Source organism: Gorilla gorilla, chromosome 16 (assembly GCF_029281585.2).
Source record: "Gorilla gorilla gorilla isolate KB3781 chromosome 16, NHGRI_mGorGor1-v2.1_pri, whole genome shotgun sequence".
Classification (NCBI taxonomy): domain Eukaryota; kingdom Metazoa; phylum Chordata; class Mammalia; order Primates; family Hominidae; genus Gorilla; species Gorilla gorilla.
This window is the reverse complement of record NC_073240.2, coordinates 67,144,841-67,164,672: the sequence shown is the minus strand read 5'-3', so window position 1 is coordinate 67,164,672 and position 19,832 is coordinate 67,144,841. Positions and strand designations below refer to the sequence as shown.

At 45.5% G+C, this 19,832-nt stretch overlaps 1 protein-coding gene across 7 annotated transcripts in view; it reads left to right on the top strand.

The window, feature by feature from the left end:
- TIPIN (TIMELESS interacting protein) overlaps positions 1 to 19,832 on the top strand; it is a 55,180-nt gene that overhangs the window by 10,689 nt on the left and 24,659 nt on the right. The window contains exons 2-3 of one of the 7 annotated variants that reach the window (XM_055362672.2): positions 15,490 to 15,587; positions 16,987 to 17,079. The exons of 5 other annotated variants lie outside the window; for them this stretch is intronic. The gene's annotated coding sequence lies outside the window, so the exon portion shown is untranslated. The remainder of the gene's footprint in view (positions 1 to 15,489; positions 15,588 to 16,986; positions 17,080 to 19,832) is intronic. One more of the 7 variants, XM_055362671.2, reaches the window with a different exon arrangement.

Below are 19,832 nucleotides of genomic sequence, written 5' to 3'. Positions count from 1 at the left end.
ATTTGGTTTTGTGAGTTTTGGTTTTGTTTTGGGACAAGGCCTCACTCCATTTCCAGTGCAAAGGCTGGATCATAGATCACTTTAACCTTGAACTCCTGGGCTCAGTGATCCTCTTGCCTTAGCCTCCCCAGTAGCTAGGACTACAGGCGTGCGCCGCCGTGACTGGCTAATTTTTTTATTTTTTGTAAAGACAGTGTATCCGTATGTTGCCTAGGTTGGTCTTGAACTCCTTGCCTCAAGTGATCCTCCCACTTAAACCTCCCAAAGGGCTGGGACTACAGGCATGAACACCTGGCCAAGAATATATTTGTATATGTGCTTTTATATGAAAGAAAATTTCCGTAAGCACAAAAGAGCAATTGTTAATAGCGTTTGTCTCCGGGGAGGAACTCTGAGAAGCCTGGAGGCAGATTAAGTTTCCTTTTCATTTTGTAGCCTTTGGTACTAGTAGAGACGGGGTTTCACCATTTTGGCCAGGTTGGTCTCAAACTCCTGACCTCAAGTGATCCACCAGTCTTGGCCTCCCAAAGTGTTGGGATTATAGGTGTAAGCCACCGTGCCCAGCTGCTGCAATCTCTTTAAAGGGCTTTTGAAATATATATATATATATATAACTTTTCCAATTAAAAACAACATTAGGCTGGGCGTCGTGGCTCATGCCTGTAATCTCAGCACTTTGGGAGGCCGAGGTGGGCAGATCGCTTGAGCTCAGGAGTTCAAGACCCACCTGGGCCACATAGCAAGACCCTTGTCTCTAAATAAATAAAGAAACAAAAACAAAAAGTGAAAAAGAAAGAAGACATTTGCAATGAATATATTTTTAAAGAGGAGGGGTCTTACTGTGTTACCCAGGCTAAAGTGTAGTAGCTATTCACAAGCACAATCATAGTGCACTGCAACCTGAAACTCCTGGCCTCAAGCGATCTTCTCACCTCAGCCTCCTGAGTAGCTGGGATTATGGACATGCACCACTGCACCTGGCCCATATAATGCATATATCCAAAAAAACCCACAAACCTCATATCCAGAATATATGAAGAACCCCTACACATTAACACAAAAAGAGATAGACAATCCAATTAAAAAACCAAAAAAATGGGCAAAGCCAGACACAGTGGCTCAGGCCTGTAATCCCAGCACTTGGTGGAGGCCCAGAAGGGCAGATCACTTGAGGTCAGGAGTTCGAGACCATCCTGGCCAACATGGTGAAACCCTGTCTCTACAAAAAAGTTGGCCAGGCACAGTGGCTCACGCCTGTAATCCCAGCACTTTGGGAGGCCAAGGCAGGCGGATCACCTGAGGTCAGGAGTTGGAGACCAGCCTGGGCAATATGGTGAAACCCCGTCTCTACTAAAAATACAAAAAAATTAGCTGGGCGTGGTGGCAGGCACCTGTAATCCCAGCTACTTGGGAGGGTGAGGCAGGAAAATCGCTTGAACCTGGGAGGTAGAGGTTGCGGTGATCCGAGATGGCACCATTGCACTCCAGCCTGGGCAACAAGAACGAAACTCCATCTCAAAACAAAAACAAAAACGAAAACAAAAAAAAATTAGCCGAGGATGGTGGCATGCACTACTTGGGAGGCTGAGGCAGGAGAATCACTTGAACCTGGGAAGCAGAGGTTGCAGTGAGCGAAGACCAAGCCACTGCTTCCAGCCTGGGTGACAGAGTGAGACCCTGTCTCAAAATAAATAAATACACTTTTAAAAATGGGCAAAACACTTGAACAGGAACTTCACAAGAGAAGATATCCAAATAGTCGATAAATATATGAAAAGATGCTGAAATTCCTTAGTTATGGGGAAACGCAAATTAAAACTGCAGTGTAAGTACCTAATGCTACTGAATTGTAAACTTAAAAATGATTTAAGGGCCGGGCGCGGTGGCTCACGCCTGTAATCCCAGCACTTTGGGAGGCCGAGGCGGGTGGATCACGAGGTCAGGAGATCGAGACCATCCTGGCTAACACGGTGAAACCCCGTCTCTACTAAAAATACTAAAAATTAGCCGGGCGTGGTGGCGGGCGCCTGTAGTCCCAGCTACTCGGGAGGCTGAGGCAGGAGAATGGCGTGAACCCAGGAGGCGGAGCTTGCAGTGAGCCGAGATCGCGCCACTGCACTCCAGCCTGGGCGACAGAGCGAGACTCCGTCTCAAAAAAAAAAAAAAAAAAAAAAAAGAAAAAAATGATTTAAGATGGGCACAGTGTGAGGGACTACATACTTCTGTAGTCCCAGCTACTCTGGAGGCTAAGATAGGAGGATTCCTGGTACCCAGAAGTTCAAGGCTAGCCTGGGCAACATAGCAAGACCCTGTCTCTTAAAAAAAATAAAAACAATCTAAATAGTAAATGTTTTATTATGTATATTTTACCACAATTTAAGAACATACAGTGTGATACTACGTCCACTATTCTGGCTAAATTGAAAAAAGACAAGCTGGGCATGGCAGCTCATGCCTGTAATCTCAGCACTTTGGGAAGGCGAGTCAAAAGGATCGCTTGAGCCCAGGAGTTCAAGACCAGCCTGGACAACATAGGGCGACCCTGTCTCTACAAAAGATTTAAAAATTAGCCAGGTGTAATGGTACATGCCTGTGGTCCCAGCTACTCAGGAGGCTGAGGTAAGAGGATCAGTTGCACCCAGTAGTTGGAGGCTGCAGTGAGCCATGATCCTACTATTGCACTCCACTCTACCCTGAGTGACGGAGCAAGACTCTGTCTCAAAAAACCAAATTAATTAATTAATAAAAAAAGAAAAAGACAAATAATATCAAATGTTGATAATGATGTGGAACTATTATGACTTCCTTACACTGATGGTGAGAGTATATTTGTGTAACCAGTTTGGAAAACTGGCGATATCTTCTAAGATTTAACATCTTCCCTGTGACCCAAAATATACATGACTGTATATTTTATTTCTTTTTCTTTCCCTTTTTTTTTTTTTTTTTTTCTGAGACAGAGTCTTGCTCTGTCGCCCAGGCTGGAGTGCAGTGGTGTGATCTCAGCTCACTGCAAGCTCCGCCTCCCAGGTTCATGCCATTCTGCTGCCTTGGCCTCCCGAGTAGCTGGGACTACGGGCGCCCGCCACCACGCCTGGCTAATTTTTTGTATTTTTAGTAGAGACGGTGTTTCACCGTGTTAGCCAGGATGGTCTCGATCTCCTGACCTCATGATCCTCCCACCTCAGCCTCCCAAAGTGCTGGGATTACAGGCATGAGCCACTGCGCCCGGCCATGACTGTATATTTTATTTCGATATACAGTCATGCATTGCATAATGATGGGAATATGTTCTGAGAAATGTGTCATTAGGTGACTTCATCATTGAGCAAACAACATAGAGTATACTTACACAAACCTAGATAGCATAACCTACTACACACCTAGGCTACATGATACAGCCTATTGCTCCTAGGCTACAAACCTGTATGTTACATTACTGTACTGAATAGTGTAGGCAGTTGCAGCACAATGATATTTCTGTATCTAAACATAGAAAAGATACATTAAAATTTGGTATTATAATCTTTTTTTTTTTTTCCCCAAGACGGGGTCTTGCTCTGTCACCCAGGCTGGAATGCAGTGGCATGATCTCAGCTCACTGCAACCTCCGCCTCTCAGGTTCAAGCAATTCTCCTGCCTCAGCCTCCCAAGTAGCTGGGATTACAGGCCCCCGCCCCCACACCTGGCTAATTTTTGTATTCTTAGTAGAGACGGGGTTCACCATGTTGGCCGGGCTGGTCTCAAACTCTTGACCTCGTGATCCGCCTGCCTTGGCATCCCAAAGTGCTGGGATTACAGGCGTGAGCCACAGGGCCCGGCCCTATTATTGTACTCTTATGGGACCATCATCATATATGTGGGCTGTGGTTGACCAAAACGTTTTTATGTGATGTGTGGCTATATATGTTCACCAAAAATCATTTACAAGAATGTTTATGGCAGCATTATTTGTAATAGTTATTGGGGAAACAACCCAAGTTTCAGTAAATGGATAAATTGTGATAAATTCACACAATGGAATACTCCATAGCATTGTAAAAATGGACTACTACTTGCAACAATATGCGTAAATCTCACAAACATCCTGTTGAGTAGAAGCTAGACACAAGAAAGTAATATTATTTTTTTCTTTCATATAAAGTTCAAAACCTGGCAAACCCAGTCTATGGTGGTAGAAGTTGGGATAGTGGTTATCCTTGAGGAAGGGAGTGAGGAAGGTGAGATGAAGGGGGCTTTCTGGGTGCTGGCAACCTCTGCTTTCTTGATCCGGGTGCTGGTTACACAGTGTGTTCCATTCATGACTTGTGTACTTTTCTGTCTGTATGTTACCCTTCAGTAAAACAATTACCAACTAGGCACAGTGGCTTATGCCTGTAATCCCAACACTTTGGGAGGCAAAGGTGGGTGGGTCGCTTGAGCTCGGGAGTTCAAAACCAGCCTGGGCAATATAGTGAGAACCTCTCTCTATAAAAAATACAAAAATTAGCTAGGCATGATGGCAAGTGCCTGTAGTCCCACCTACTCAGGAGCCTGAGGTGAGAGAATTGCTTGAGCTGGGGAGATTGAGGTTGCAGTGAGCTATGAGCATGCCATGGCACCCCAGCCTGGGCAAAAGAAACAATTACCAGGCCGGGCACAGTGGCTCACACCGGTAATCCCAGCACTTTGGGAGGCTGAGGTGGGCGGATCACGAAGTCAGGAGATCGAGACCATTCTGGCCAACACGGTGAAACCCTGTCTCCACTAAAAAATACAAAAAAAATTAGCCAGGCGTGGTGGCGGGTGCCTGTAGTCCCAGCTATTCAGGAGGCTGAGGCAGGAGAATGGCCTGAACCTGGGAGGCAGAGCTTGCAGTGAGCCGAGATCGCGCCACTGCACTCCAGCCTGGGCAACAGAGTGAGACTCCATCTCCAAAAAAAAAAAAAAAAGAAACAATTACCAGAGAAAAGAAAAATAAATAAACTCATGGAAAAACTTTTTTTTTCCCAGAAAATAAAGCAGACTGACCCAAATATATTTTTATTTGTCCTCTTTTGCTTTTTAGGTTGAAAAAAATGTTATAGGCCTTTCTCACATTAAAACACTTACGTCTTCTGAGAATTTTGTGGGTTTTGCTCCAAATTTTTCTGTTTTTTAAATTATATAACAAATACTACCTTATTAGGTGAGGGGAGGGAGACCAGAAAAGTATACAACAGGTAGTAGAAAGCTTGATATACTTACACTTTTTTTTTTTTTTTTTTTTTGAGAGTTTCCCTCTGTTGCCCAGCCTGCAGTGCAATGGCGAGATCTCAGCTCACTGCAACCTCTGCCTCCTGGGCTCAAGTGATTCTCATGCCTCAGCCTTCCGAGTAGCTGGTATTACCAGCATGTGCCACCACATCTGGCTAATTTTTGTATTTTTAGTAGAGACGAGGTTTCACCATGTTGGCCAGGCTGGTCTCAAACTCCTGGCCTCAAGTGATCCATATGCCTTGGCCTCCCAAAGTGCTGGGATTACACGTGTGAGCCACGGCGCCTGGCCTTGCTTGATACACTTTCATCCATATTCACATGCAGTTGATATTATAGGATCAGTGAGGTTTATGATATTATCAGTTGAACAGTTTTATTTTAGTGGCAAGTCCATATTTGCTTCCTTACAAATTAAGATCTTTTATTCTTTTATTATGAAAAGTTCAGTTGGAAAATTCAAAATAAAAAAAACTTGCTCATTTTCGAAGTTATTTCACATGAAGAAATTCCACGTTACTTTTTTTCTTATTTTAATACCACATTTTTCTATACTTTAATCCTGAGAGAACTCTGGCTCTATGTCAATTGCTTTTAAATCCATTGTCTGGATTTTTAAGCTCCTGTGAGTTTGGCAGCTGTTCCTATTGAGTAACTGAGTAAAGAGTTACAGTGCAAAGAGTGATATTACTATCCCCTCTGCACCCCGCCCCACGCTCCTGCTGGCCCTCCTCCCCTCCAGCCCCCCACCAAGGACATCCGCTTCCTTGGTTCTTCACGTCCAACATTCTGAATGCAATGAAACCACTAGGTTATTTTGAGAGCCACTTTTAATGGTCCCCTGCCCTTTAATTAAAGGAAAAGATGTCTCAACAAGGTGAAAGATGATGCAATTTCAATTGCTCTCTAAGGATGTGGCTTAAACCATACAGGATGTCAGATCCAGCACCTGTTTTTTGGTGGGAGTCAGGGTAGGGACCTCGTTCTGGCTTGGCAGACGTGGTACTGTGGTATTTTGCTTTTTACCCTTGGATAGCGCAGTGAAAGAAGATATACTCAGGACATACCAGCTTCCTCGAGGGCAGCTGTGGAGAAGGAAGTCGTGACTTCCTTTGAAATCACAGTCCAGAATCCCGGATATTCTTATTTTCAAGTCTGGTTTGAGAGTAAACAAATCTCAAATCTCTTTCCCAGGACATTCATTCAAATACATGTCATAATTGGGGTTTTTTGTTGTTGTTTGTTTTTCCCTCGTGCTTTCTTCCACTCAATGGAAAACCCCATGCATCATCCGTTTCCTGCCAAGTGCTTTGCAAAGATTACAAGCAGGAAATTTAAAATGAGAATGACCATTTGAGCTACAGTGATCAGGCAACTAGGATAATAAGAGGATGTGGGACCTATACAGCAGAGCCATTATAAAGTTTATCGGTGTTTTTATAATTCCTTCTTGCTCAGGGGCAGGTCAAATTATAGAGAGCTGAGAATTTGCATGAAAAGGTTTCATCTCCAACAATGAACTATGCATGGCATATAGACATGAGTTCGTGTATATTTTAAGATATTGTAAGGCCGGGCGTGGTGGCTCACGCCTGTAATGCCAGCACTTTGGGAGGCTGAGGCGGGTGGATCACGAGGTCCGGAGATCAAGACCATCCTGGCTAACACGGTGAAACCCCGTCTCTACTAAAAATACAAAAAATTAGCCGGGCATGGTGGCAGGCGCCTGTAGTCCCTGCTACTCGGGAGGCTGAGGCAGGAGAATGGCGTGAACCCGGGAGGCGGAGCTTGCAGTGAGCCAAGATGGCACCACTGCACTCCAGCCTGGGCGACAGAGCGAGACTCTGTCTCAAAAAAAAAAAAAAAGAAAGATATTGTGAACTATTATTATTGGTACATTCATGCATTTTGTACTTTATTTATATACTCCCAGGGAGCAAGGAATCTCTTCTGTGCCATGTGCCAGATTGCTTTAATTGTACAGCCTCATAAAATATAAACTTGTTATTATAATGATAACATTGTTGTGTCATTATGATTACTGCTGAACCATGCAGCTATTTATCCTTGCTCTCCTCTATGATTTCTCTAAATAGATAGACCTTTGTAACTGGATCCTAGACTGGCACCTGAGATGCGGCTTTTGCATTTAAAGAGTGGGAGACTGAATTCATCTTAGAATTTTAGAGCCGAATTTTAGAGGTCCTGGTGTTCAGGCAGCCCACTTTATAAATAGGAAAACTCAGCTTCAGAGAGTTCAGTGATGTCCTCCAAGATCGCACAGCTAGTCAGGGTTAGAACAGGGACATCATCTGATTGCCAGACCCATGATCTTTTTAAAAGTCTCTGGTATCTTGCCAAAGAATAGATAGGTAAAATTAGTTTTATCGATTGTTAGTAGGTTTGTTTGGCTAGGACATTTTCAAGTATCTCTAATTAAACGTCTTGATTATGCCAAAAAAACAATAATATGATTATTTTTCCTTTGTCTATCATACCTTTCTCCAATTTTGATACTCACCTTCAATTTCAAGTTATAGCAAGCCATATTTTGCATAAATTCAATATATTTGGATATATCATAATCCATACTTCTTTTGAGTTCTATGGATTTGGGGCCTAACACAGAAACTGGCAAATCTAGGTGCCATTCAAACTTAGTTTATAGACTATATTTTTATTTTGTTTATTTATTTGAGACAGGGTCTTACTCTGTCACCCAGGCTGAAGAACAGTAGCACGATCATGGCTCACTACAGCCTGTAACTCCCAGGCTCAAGTCTCAGCCTGGAACTCCTTCTGTCTCAGCCTCCCAAGCAGCTGGGACTACAGTTGTGTGATACCATACCCAGCGCTTTTTTTTTTTTTTTTTTTTGTAAAGATGAGGTCTTGCTATGTTGCCTAGGCTCGTCTCAAACTCCTGAACTCAAGTGATCCTCCCGCCTTGGCCTCCCAAAGTGCTGGGATTATAGGCATGAGCCACTGTGCCCAGTCTATAGACTATTTTTTTAAAAAGCAATTTCCTATAATGCCCATGATGTATATAGTCCAAATTTAGAAATTGATTTTAGGGAAATAATCCAAGATGTGCAAAGATTTAGGCTGGGCGTAGGGTCTCACGCCTGCAATCTCAGCACTTTGGGAAGCCGAGGCAGGCAGATCACAAGGTCAGGGGTTCGAGACCAGCCTGGCCAACATAGTGAAACCTCATCTCTACTAAAAATACAAAAATTAGTCAGCCATGGTGGCGCGCACCTGTAGTCCCAGCTACTCAGGAGGCTGAGGCAGGAGAATTGCTTGAACCCGGGAGACAGAGGTTGTGTGAGCCGAGATCGCGCCACTGCACTGCAGCCTAGACAGCAGAGCAAGACTCTGAATCAAAAAAAATATATACAAAGATTTATGTATAACAGGGACATTTGGTTCAGCATTACTCATAATAACAAAATAGAAACACAAAGTAATGTCCTTTTTTTTTCTTGGAAAAAAACATAAAAAATTGTTTACAGTGATTATATTTAGAAAGACTTGCTAGCCAAGTGTGGTGGCTCATGTCTGTAATCCCAGCACTTTGGGAGGCCGAGGCAGGCAGATCACGAGGTCAAGATTTCAAGACAAGCCTGGACAACATAGTGAAATCCCATCTCTACTAAAAATACAAAAGTTAGCCAAGTGTGGTGGTGGGTGCCGGTAGTTCCAGCTACTTCGGAGGCTGAGGCAGGAGAAACGCTTGAACCCAGGAGTCAGAGGTTGCAGTGAGCCGAGATCATGCCACTGCACTCCAGCCTGGGTGACACAGCGAGACTCCATCTCAAAAAAAAAAAAAGACAGACTTGCTCAATGGGAAGAAAATCTTTCCTTTTGCTTTTTGTGTCTGTTGTTGGTATCATTTGATTTTTCTGTCCACATAGATGTATTAATTTATTTTCTTCAAAAACATCAACAGATATATATCTATAGATATAGATATATAGATATAGATATATAGATATAGATATAGATATATAGATATAGATATAGATATAGATATAGATATATAGATATAGATATATAGATATAGATATAGATAGATAGATAGATATAGATAGATATAGATATAGATATAGATAGATATAGATATAGATTTTTTTTGAGACAGAGTCTTGCTCTGTTGCCCAGGCTGGAGTGCAGTGGCACGATCTTGGTTCATTGCAACCTCTGCATCCCCATTTTGAGTGACTCTCCTGCCTCAGCCTCCTAAGTAGCTGGAATTACCGGTGCCCACCAGCACGTATGTCTAATTTTGTATTTTTAGTAGAGACGGTGTTTCATCATGTTGACCAGGCTGGTCTCAAACTCCTGACCTCGAGTGATCACCTGCCTTGGCCTCCCAAAGTGCTGGGATTACAGGTATGAGCCACCATGCCCAGCCAATGGGCTTCCAATTTTATTACTGTTGCCCTGGATTTCTCTCCCTGCATTTTGGACACACATAGTCCACTGCTTCCTTGGAATTTCTTTTCTTTTTCTTTTTTTCTTTCTTTTTTTTTTTTTTTTTTTTGAGATGGAGTCTCACTTTGTTGACCAGGCTAGAGTGCAATGGTGCATTCTCAGCTGACTGCAACCTCCGCCTCCTGGGTTCAAGCAGTTCTCCTGCCCCGGCCTCCCAAGGAGCTGGGACTACAGGCGCAAGCCACCACACCTGGCTAATTTTTTTTTTTTTTTTTTTTTTTGTATATTTAGTAGAGACAAGGTTTCACTGTGTTAGCCAGGATAATCTCGATCTCCTGACCTCGTGATCCTCCTGACTCGGCCTCCCAAAGTGCTGGAATTACAGGCATGAGCCACTGCACCCAGCTTAATGTGCTTTATTTTTTGAGACAGAATTTCACTCTGTTGCCCAGGCTAGAGTACAGTGGCACAATCTCGGCTCACTGCAACCTCTGCCTCCCAGATTCAAGCAATCCTCTTGTCTCAGCCTCCCGAGTAGCTGGGACTACAGGCACCTGCCACCATGCCCAGCTAATTTTTGCATTTTTAGTAGAGACAGGGTTTCACCATGTTGGCCAGGCTGGTCTCGAACTCTTGACTTCATGATCTGCCCGCCTCGGCCTCCCAAAGTGCTAGGATTACAGGTGTGAGCCACTGCGCCCGGCCAACCCCCAGTTTTTTTTTTTTTAGGAGGGACTCTAACTCTCCTAAATTGGGTCTCTAACTCAATTCTGCCTTTTACCTGGGATAAAATATACTCCACCACTTAACAAGAGGCAGGCAATTCATGCTGCAGTATATTTCTTTTGGGTAGGGTGATTCTCCAATATTGTCCCTTTGTGGTCGCCAGGAAGAGATTACTGGAACATAGTCTTAATTTAGACCCCAAGAGAAGGTTTTTGGATCTTGTGCAAGAAGGAATTTGGGGCAAGTCCATAGAGTAAAGTGAAAGCAAGTTTATTAAGAAAGTAAAAAAAGTAAAATAATATGCAGAGCAGGCTGGGCGCGGTGGCTCACGCCTGTAATCCCAGCACTTTGGGAGGCTGAGGCAGGCAGATCACGAGGTCAGGAGTTCGAGACCAGCCTGACCAACAGGGTGAAACCCCATCTTTACTAAAAATACAAAAATTAGCCGGGCATGGTGCCACACACCTGTAATCCCAGCTACTAAGGAGGCTGAGGCAAGAGAATTGCTTGAACCCAGGAGGCAGAGGTTGCAGTGAGCCGAGATCGTGCCACTGCACTCCAACCTGGGCGACAGAGCGAAACTCCGTCTCAACAGAAAAAACAAAAAAAAGAATATGCAGAGCAGCAGCTTGGGCTGCTTGACTGAGTATATTTATGGTTATTTATTGATTATATAATATACTAAACGGGTGGATTAAACATGAGGTTCCTGGGAAAGGGGCAGGCAATTCCCAGAATGGAGGGTTCCTCCCCTTTTTAGACTATATAGGGTAACTTCCAGACATTTTCATGTCATTTGTAAACTGTCCTGGCACTGGTGGGAATGTCTTTTAGCATGCTAATGTATTAGAATGTATTATGTATTATGTATAATGTATAATGTATTATGAGCAGTGAGGACAACCAGAGGTCACTTTCGCCACCATCTTGATTTTGGTGGGTTTTGGCTGGCTTTTGTTACCATATCCTGTTTTACCAGCAGGTCTTTATGACCTGTCTCTTGCAATACCAGTCCTGTTGACCTCTTATCTCATTTTGAGACAAAGAATGCCTAACCTCCTGGGAATGCAGCCCAATGGGTCTCATCTTCATTTTACTTCAGCTCTTATTCAAGACACAGTTGCTCTGGTTCAAATGCCTTTTTCTCCAATTATATTTCTTTCTTTTTTTTTTTTTTTTTGAGATGGAGTTTCACTCTTGTCACCCAGGCTGGAATGCAGTGACGTGATCTCAGCTTACTGCAACTTCTCCCTCTCGGGTTCAAGCAATTCTTCTGCCTCAGCCTCCTGAGTAGCTGGGATTACAGGCGCCTGCCACCACACCCAGCTAATTTTTGTATTTTAGTAGAGACGAGGTTTCACCATGTTAGTCAGGCTGGTCTCGAACTCCTGGCCTCATGTGATCTGCCTGCCTCGGCCTCCCAAAGTTCTGGGATTAGAAATGTGAGCCTCCAATTATATTTCTACATGCCTCTCCATACTTTGTTGAACCCAAGCATAAAAATATTTTGCCCTGTATCTTTGAGTCTTCATTCGGAATGCCCCAGTGTATACATGTTGAATACATTTGTAATCCTTTTCTCTTATTAATCTGCCTTTTGCAAGTTGATTTTTTAGTGGAACTTTAGAGGGTCCTTGTCCTTTATGGTTGCTTGTCTTTACTCTTTCCTTCATGAAAGACTTCTTGGCTGGGCATGGGCTTATGCCTGTAATCCCAGAACACTGGGAAGCTGAGGCAGGCAGATCACGAGGTCAGGAGTTCAAGACCAGCCTGGCCAACATGGTGAAACCCCGTCTCTAGTAAAAATACAAAAATTAGCTGGGCATGGCGGCGCGCATCTGTAATCCCAGCTCCTTGGGAGGCTGAGACAGGAGAATTGCTTGAACTCAGGAGGCAGAGGTTGCAGTGAGTCGAGATCGCATTGCTGCACTACAGCCTGGGCAACAAGAGCAAGACTGTCTCAAAAAAAAAAAAAGAAAGATTTCTCTATAGCATGTTGATATGGTTTGGATATTTGTCCCTGCCGAGATCTCATGTTGAATTGTAATCCCCAGTGCTGGATGGGGGCCTGGTGGGAAGTGTTTGGGTCATGGGGGTGGATCCCTCATGGCTTGGTGCTCTTTGTTTTTGTTTTTTGTTTTTTTTTTTTTGAGAGTCTCGCTCTGTTGCCCAGGCTGGAGTGCAGTGGTGCAGTCTCAGCTCACTGCAAGCTCTGCCTCCCAGGTTCACACCATTCTCCTGCCTCAGCCTCCCGAGTAGCTGGGACTACAGGTGCCTGCCACCACCTCCCGCTAATTTTTTGTATTTTTAACAGAGATGTGGTTTCACCATGTTAGCCAGGATGGTCTCGATCTCCTGACCTGGTGATCCACCCACCTTGGCCTCCCAAAGTGCTGGGATTATGGGCGTGAGCCACCGCACCCAGCGGTGCTCTTTTCAAGATAGTGAGTTCTCAAGAGATCTGGTCATTTAAAAGCATGTGGCACCTCCCCACTCACTCTCTCTCTCTCACTTGCTCCTGCTTTCACCATATATGACATGCCTGTTCTCCCTTTTCCTTCTGCCATCATTGTAAGCTTCCTGAGGCCTCCCCAGGAGCTGGTGCCAGAAGTATGCAGAACCATGAGCCAATTAAACCTGCTTTCTTAACCAGCGGTGGTGGCTCACGCCTGTAATCCCAGCACTTTAGGAGGCCGAGACAGGTGGATCACTTGAGGTCAGGAGTTGGAGACCATCCTGGGCAACATGGTGAAATCCCATCGCTACTAAAAATACAAAAAAAAAAAAAAAAAAAATTAGCTGGGCGTCGTGGTGCATGCCTGTAATCCCAGCTACTTGGGAGGCTGAGGCAGGAGAACAGCTTGAACCCAGGAGGCAGAGGTTGTGGTGAGCCGAGATCATGCCACTGCACTCCAGCCTGGGTGACAGAGTGAGACTCCATCCATCTCAAAAAAAAAAAAAAAGGCCGGGCGCGGTGGCTCACGCCTGTAATCCCAACACTTTGGGAGGCCGAGGCGGGTGGATCACGAGGTCAAGAGATCGAGACCATCCTGACTAACGTGGTGAAACCCCGTCTCTACTAAAAATACAAAAAAATTAGCTGGGCGTGGTAGCGGGCGCCTGTAGTCCCAGCTAGTCGGGAGGCTGAGGTAGGAGAATTGCGTGAACCCAGGAGGCGGAGCTTGCAGTGAGCTGAGATCGCGCCACTGCACTCCAGCCTGGGCGACAGAACAAGATTCTATCTCAAAAAAAAAAAAAATTATCTGGGCGTGGTGGCGGGCGCCTGTAGTCCCAGCTACTCGGGAGGCTGAGGCAGGAGAATGGCAGGAACCCGGGAGGCGGAGCTTGCAGTGAGCCGAGACTGCACCACTGCACTCCAGCCTGGGCGACAGAGCCAGACTCCATCTCAAAAAAAAAAAAAAAATTATCCGGGTGTGGTGGCGGGCGCCTGTAGTCCCAGCTACTCGGGAGGCCGAGGCAGGAGAATGGCGGGAACCCGGGAGGCGGAGCTTGCAGTGAGCCGAGATCGCGCCACTGCACTCCAGCCTGGGTGACAGAGCGAGACTCCGTCTCAAAAAAAAAAAAAAAAAAAAAGTCTTCTTTCTTTATAAATTACCCAGTCTCAAGTATTTCCTTCTTTTGGTGGCACATGCCTGTAATTCCAGATACTCAAAAGGCTGAAGTGGGAGAATTGCTTGGACACAAGAGGCAGAGGTTGCAGTGAGCTGAGATTGTGCCACTGCATTCCAGCCTGAGCAACGGAGTGTGACTCCATCTCAAAAAAAAAAAAAGAGTCCAGGCACGGTGGCTCATGCCTGTAATCCCAACACTTTGGGAGGCCAAGGTAGGTGGATCACTAGAGCTCAGGAGTTTCAGAGCAGCCTGGGCAACACACTGAAACTCCATCTCTACAAAAAATATAAAAAATTAGCTGGGTGCTGTGGCGCATGCCTGTGGTCCCAGCTACTCGGGAGGTTGAGGTGGGAGGATCACCTGTGCCCAAGAAGGTCAAGACTGCAGTGAACCATGATTATGCCACTGCACTCCAGCCTGGCCAACAGAGTGAGACAGTGTCTCAAAATATAAATAAATAAATAAAATAAAAACTTTAAGCAAATGATATTTATCACATTTTAACTGAGGAGAGAACAAAGAGCAATTTGTGAGTTGGGTAGCCCTCAGAACCAGAACTGGCTCAGAGTGACCCCATTTTCATTTGGTCTGGCCTGTTCGGGCCTAGTGTGGGAGGTTAGTCCATAGCAATGTCCTCTCACTATTTTGTTTAACAGTATAAAACTGTTTACAAGCCGGGGCGTGATGGCTTATGCCTGTAATCCCAGCACTTTGGGAGGCTAAGTCGGGTGGATTGCCTGAGGTCAGAAGTTCAAGACCAGCCTGCCCAACATGGTGAAACCTCATCTCCACTAAAGATACAAAAATTAGCTGGGCATGGAGGCAGGCACCTGTAATCCTAGCTACTCGGGAGGCTGAGGCAGGAGAATCTTTTGAACCCGGGAGGCGGAGGTTGCAGTGAGCAGAGATGGGGCCATTGCACTCCAGCCTGGGCAACAAGAGCGAAACTCTGTCTCAAAAAAAATTTTAAAATGAATAAATAAACAAATAAAACTGTTTACAGTGGTGAGATAGTCTTCTCATACTGAGAATTGCTTATATGCATTATTGGGAAAATACTACCTATTACAGTCCTCATTTTTTTTTTTTTTTTGAGACGGAGTCTCGCACTGTCGCCCAGGCTGGAGTGCAGTGGTGTGACTTCGGCTCACTGCAAGCTCTGCCTGCCGGGTTCACGCCATTCTCCTGCCTCAGCCTCCCGAGTACCTGGGACTATAGGCGCCCACCACCACGCCCAGCTAATTTTTTGTATTTTTAGTAAAGACGGGGTTTCACCGTGGTCTCGATCTCCTGACCTTGTGATCCACCCACCTGGGCCTTCCAAAGTGCTGGGATTACAAGCGTGAGCCACCGCGCCTGGCCACATTCCTCATATTTTTGCAAACATTCCAAAATGTAAATTTGCAAAATTAATATATTAGTTCATTTTTTTTTTTGAGACAGAGTTTTGCTCTTGTTTTCTAGGTTGGAGTGCAATAGCACGATTTCAGCTCACTGCAACCTCTGCCTCCTGGGTTCAAGCGATTCTCCTGCCTCAGCCTCCCGAGTAGTTGGGATTACAGGTGCACGCCGCTATACCTGGCTAATTATTTGTATTTTAGTAGACATGGGGCTTCATCGTGTTGCCCAGTCTGGTCTCGAACTCCTGAGCTCAGGCAATCCACCCGCCTTGGCCTCCCAAAGTGCTGGGATTACAGGTGTGAGCCACCACGCCCGGCTAGGGAAATGTTTTTAAAATATGGGGCCATGCCCTTCTCTCTTTACTCCTTCCTGTCTGGGATGTTGTTCGATCTCTAGAAATTATCTTGGACAATCAGATAAACTTGAGAATGGAATGCTCACATGGTAAAGCAAGATGGGAAGACTGGACTTCTAACACCATGGACCACCATATAAAAATGGATTTAACTCCAGATTTCTTATACATGAGAGACAAACAAACTTCTATCTTGTTTATTATTTTAGTGTATGTAGGTTTGGCGTTTTGGTTTATTTTTTATTTTCATTTTTTTGAGATGGAGTCTTGCTCTGTCGCTTAGGCTGGAGTGCAGTAGTGTGATCTCAGGTCACTGCAACCTCTGTCTCCCGGGTTCAAGCCATTCTCCTGCCTCAGTCTCCTGAGTAACTGGGATTACAGGTGCCCACCACCATGCGTGGCTTATTTTTTTGTATTTTTAGTAGAAATGGGGTTTCACTGGCCGGGCGCGGTGGCTGATGCCTGTAATCCCAGCACTTTGGGAGGCCGAGGCGGGCGGATCACCTGAGGTCCGGAGTTCGAGACCAGCCTGACCAACATGGAGAAACTCCGTCTCTACTAAAAATTCAAAATTAGCCAGGTGTGGTGGCGCATGCCTGTAATCTCATCTAGTCTGGAGGCTGAGGCAGGAGAATGGCTTGAACCTGGAGGGAGAGGTTGCTGTGAGCCGAGATCACGCCATTGCACTCCAGCCTGGGCGACAAAGCGAAACTCCGTCTCAAAAACAAAAAAAAAAAAAAAAAGGGAAAGAAATGGGGTTTCATCATGTTGGCCAGGCTGGTCTTGAACTCCTGACCTCAAGTGATCCACCTGCCTTGGCCCCTCAAAGTGCTGAGATTACAGGCGTGAGCCAGGTTGGTTTTATTTTTTGAGACAGGATCTCACTCTGTCACCCGGGCCGGAGTGCACTGGTGCCATCACAGCTCACTGCAGCCTCAACCTCAGAGGCTCAAGTAATCCTCTTGCCTCAGCTTCCTGAGTACCTGGGACTACATGTGCATACCACCATGCCTGGCTAATTCTTGTATTTTTTGTAGAGGTAGGGTTTTGCCATGTTGCCCAGGCTGGTCTGGAACTTCTGAGCTCAAGCAGTCCACCCACCTTGGCCTCCCAAAGTGCTGGTATTAGTGAGCCACTATGCCCGGCTTTTCCTTTCTCTTATTTTCTCTCTTTCTTTCTCTCTCTCTCTCTTTCTTTCTTTCCAGACAGAGTCTCACTCTGTTGCCCAGGCTGGAATGCAGTGGCACCATCAGGCACCATCAGGCACCATCACTGCAGCCTCAACATCCCAGGCTCAGGTGATTTTCCCACGTTAGACTCCCTGGTAGCTACGCCTAGCTAATTTATTCTTTATATTTATATTTATTTTATTTATTTATTTTTGAGATGGAGTCTTGCTCTTGTTGCCCAGGCTGGAGTGTAATGGCGAAATCTCGGCTCACTGCAACCTCTGCCTCCTGGGTTCAAGAGATTCTCCTGCCTTAGCCTCCCAATTAGCTGGGATTACAGGCACCCACCACCACACCTGGCTAATTTTTTTTTTTTTTGAGATGGAGTCTCGCTCTGTTGCCCAGGCTGGTGTGCAGTGGCACAATCTCGGCTCACTGCAAGCTCCGCCTCCCGGGTTCACGCCATTCTCCTGCCTCAGCCTTCTGAGTAGCTGGGACTACAGGTGCCGGCCACCACGCCCAGCTAATTTTTTGTATTTTTAGTAGAGACGGGGTTTCACCATGTTAGCCAGGATGGTCTCAATCTCCTGACCTCGTGATCCGCCCGCCTCGGCCTCCCAAAGTGCTGGGATCATAGATGTGAGCCACCGTGCCCGGCCTAATTTTTGTATTTTTAGTAGAGACGGCATTTCACCATGTTGGCCAGGCTGGTCTTGAACTCCTGACCTCAGGCAATCCGCCCGCCTCGGCCTCCCAAAGTCTGGGATTACAGGCGTGAGCCACCACGCCCAGCCTATTTTTACTTTTCAGAGACAAGGTCTCACTATGTTGCCCAGGCTGGTCTTGAACTCCTGGCCTCAGGAGGCCTTTTTGCTTCAGATTCCCAAAGTGCTGGGATTACAGATGTGAACCACTGCACCCAGTCTCTATTTAGTTTTTGGGTTTTTTCCCCCATTATTTGCAGCTGAACTGATCTTAACTCTCTGGCCTGCCCAACTGAATTGTTAATGCTGCTGCAGCTCTGAATGGGTGCTAGTTTGGGCATGCCAGTTTGGGCATGTGGTGTACAGGTGGGGGCAAGTATATGTCAGAATCCTGAGATGGAGTCCCTCAAATACACAGCAGACCACTATCACTGGCAACCCAGCACTTACACAAGTGATAAATCCAAAAAACACTAGCCAATAAAGAAGACTCAGGGATTTTGCTTTTTTAATGTGGGATTGAGATAGTTCATGGTCTTTTGGTTTTAAGAGACTCCATTTCTTTTATTTTTATTTTTATTTACTTATTTATTTTTTGAGATGTAGTCTTCTCTGTCGCCTAGGTTGGAGTGCAGTGACCTGATTTTGGTTCACTGCATCACCCGGGTTAATGTGAGTCTCCTGCCTCAGCCTCCTGAGCAGCTGAGACTACTGGCATGTGCCACCAGACCTGGCTAATTTTTGTATTTTTAGTCGAGATGGGGTTTCCCCATGTTGGCCAGGCTGGTCTCGAACTCCAGACCTCAAGTGATCTGCCAGCCTCGGCCTCCCAAAGTGCTGTGATTACAGGCGTGAAACCGTGCCCAGCCTCCATCCAGCCTCCATTTCTCTTCTTTCAAACCTGATCTCTGAGAGCCTATATAGATTTGTGGTGGACTGGGTTCCCTGCTAGAAAAAGTCTGACATTATATTCAATTTTTGGTCTTTCAAAAGTCTTCTTTTTTTTGATGGAGTTTCGCTCTTTGTTGCCCAGGCTGGAATGCAGTGACGCAATCTTGGCTCACTACAACTTCTGCCTCCAGGGTTCAAGCGATTCTCCTGCCTCAGCCTCCTGAGTAGCTGGAATTACAGGCATGTGCCACCATGCCCAGCTAATTTTTGTATTTTAGTAGAGACAGGGTTTCACCATGTTGGCCAGGCTGGTCTTGAACTCCTGACCTCAGGTGATCCGCCTGCCTTGGCCTCCCCAAGTGCTAGGATTACAGGCATGAGCCACTGTGCCCGGCAGAGCCACTGCGCCCAGCCTCAATTTCTTTCTATTTCCTTTTTTGAGATGGGGTCTGGCTCTGTTGCCCAGGCTGGAGTGCAGTGGCACAATCTCGGCTCACTGCATCCCCCCACTTCCACATTGGAGTGATTCTCCTACAGGCATGCGCCACCACACCCAGCTAACTTGTATTTTCAGTAGAGAAGGGGTTTCTCCATGTTGGTCAGGCTGGTCTCAAACTCCTGGCCTCAGGTGATCTGCCCGCCTCAGCCTCCCAAAGTGCTGGGGTTACAGGCATGAGCCACCGTGCCTGGCCTAAAACGTTAAACTCTTTTAAAAGAGTTTTAATGACACGGTCTGTAGGAAAACTATATTTTATATCTCCGGTGAAATGGCTAAGAAAAACATATTCTTATATTCCTCATGTATGAAAAGAAGACAATAGGTTCTTGCTTTTTGCTGGTTTTTTTTTTTTTTTTTAATTACAGGTGGGGCACAGTGGCACACACCTGTAATCTCAGCACTTTGGGAGGCCCAGGTGGGCAGATCACAAGGTCAGGAGATCAAGATCATCCTGGCTAACACGGTGAAACCCCGTCTCTACTAAAAATACAAAAAATTAGCCGGGCGTGGTGGCGGGCGCCTGTAGTTCCAGCTACTCAGGAGACTGAGGCAGGAGAATGGTGTGAACCCGGGAAGCGGAGCTTGCAGTGAGCAGAGATCGTGCCACTGTACTCCAGCCTGGGTGACAGAGCAAGACTCCATCTCAAAAAAAAAAAAAAATTACAATAGAAACGTTATGAAAAATGAAAAGAGAAAAAGGAATACTTGGTAATGATCCTAAACTTCTAGTTTTGGATAAATCTGAACAAGGTACTAAAATGTTCAGTTTAATTTTTTTTTTTTTTTGA